Here is a 2,500-nt window from a genome sequence, read left to right on the forward strand (position 1 = left end):
TATATAATATATAAATATACACGCACGTGTTATATATAAGTACACACACACATTATATATAAGTACACACATTATATATAAGTACACACACATTATATATAAGTACACACATTATATATAAGTACACACACGTTATATATAAGTGTACACATTATATATAAGTACACACACACGTTATATATAAGTGTACACATATATCAGTACACACATTATATATAACTACACACACATTGTTATATATAAGTGTACACATATATAAGTACACACATTATATATAAGTACACACACATGTTATATATAAGTGTACACATATATCAGTACACACATTATATATAACTACACACACATGTTATATATAAGTGTACACATATATAAGTACACACATTATATATAAGTACACACACATTATATATAAGTGTACACATTATATATAAGTACACACACGTTATATTTAAGTGCACACACACACATATATATAAATATATACACGCACATGTTGTGAAGTGTTCCCGTTCTTCGGCGGGCTAATTGCCGGAATTCTCTACGCTGTTTTTATTCACCAGCCAACGTTAATGTTGTGACTATTTAAATAAAATATTCAATTCTACTTAATCACGTGTAATGATTCTGATTTATTTGAAGACGCCGTGTTAGTTTTTTTTGGCAAACGCTGTTTACAGATTTTTTTTAAAAAAATTGACAAATCATTTTGACATTTATTTGCTGAATCTGATCCCTTTGCAATAGGGGGCGAGTGTGTATCAGACGGGTTAACGTTTCCTTAATCTGCCACACACAAACCCCCCCCCCTCCCCAACAACTAACAAAAAAAACCGCGTGTCTTTACCCGGGACCAGCTTTATGATTGCCAGTAAATAATTGCAGCTGTACGTTGGCTGCCTTCTCCCTCACTCGGAAGCTATGCGGCAATAAATAGTTCAAATCGCGCCTCCTGCAAAAATCCTGGGGGAAACTTTGATTCGGCGGCAGATGATCTGGTGTGGCCGCCGGCGCTGGGCTTCGCTTCTGCCTGTGAATGCTCTTTAGAAACCCGCGCTTTTCCTCACTTTCAACTTTATTTAAAAAATGTAATCACTAAAAATATATATATATGGAAAGGCAGCAAAATAGAAGATTGCTGTCTCGGGGCAAATATACCCGTTGTGACTTTAATTCGATTTGTTTTTCTCTACCGACCTAATTCTCTCTTTCTTTGTCGCTCTTTACCTCTCTCTCTCTCTCTCTATCTCTCTATCTCACACACGTATATATTATATATCTATTTATCTACCTATCTATTTAATTCACTCTCTCACACACACACACATATATACACATATTATCTGTCTCTCTCTCTATCTCTCTATCTCACACACGTATATATTATATATCTATTTATCTACCTATCTATTTAATTCACTCTCTCACACACACACACATATATACACATATTATCTGTCTCTCTCTCTATCGCTCTATCTCACACACGTATATATTATCTATCTATTTATCTACCTATCTATTTAATTCACTCTCACACACACACACACATATATACACATATTATCTGTCTCTCTCTCTATCGCTCTATCTCACACACGTATATATTATCTATCTATTTATCTACCTATCTATTTAATTCACTCTCTCACACACACACACATATATAAACATATATTATCTGTCTCTCTATCCCTCTATCTCACACACGTATATATTATCTGTCAATTTATCTACCTACTATTTAATTCTCTCTCACACACACACATATCTAAACATATATTATCAGTCTCTCTATCTCTCTTTCTCACACACGTATATATTATCTATCTATTTATCTACCTACTATTTAATTCTCTCTCACACACACACACACATATATACACATATTATCTCTCTATCTCTCTATCGCTCTATCTCACACACGTATATATTATCTATCTATTTATCTACCTACTATTTAATTCACTCTCACACACATATATATATACACATATATTATCAGTCTCTCTCTCTATCTCTCTACCTCACAGACGTATATATTATCTATCTATCTATCTACCTACTATTTAATTCACTCACACACATATATATACATATATTATCTGTCTCTCTATCTCTCTATCTCATACACGTATATATTATCTATCTATCTACCTACTATTTAATTCACTCTCTCACACACACACACACATATAAACATATTATCTGTCTCTCTATCGCTCTATCTCACACACGTATATATTATCTATCTACCTACTATTTAATTCACTCTCTCACACACACACACACATATAAACATATTATCTGTCTCTCTATTGCTCTATCTCACACACGTATATATTATCTATCTATTTATCTACCTATTTAATTCACTCTCTCATACACACACATATATACATATATTATCTGTCTCTCTCTAGCTACCTCACACACGTATATATTATCTATTTATTTATCTACCTATATATAGTTAACTCACACACACACTGATATATAT

The sequence above is a fragment of the Somniosus microcephalus genome, unplaced genomic scaffold (assembly GCF_052327205.1).
Source record: "Somniosus microcephalus isolate GS21.2 unplaced genomic scaffold, FLI_Smic_1.0 scaffold1686, whole genome shotgun sequence".
NCBI lineage: Eukaryota > Metazoa > Chordata > Chondrichthyes > Squaliformes > Somniosidae > Somniosus > Somniosus microcephalus.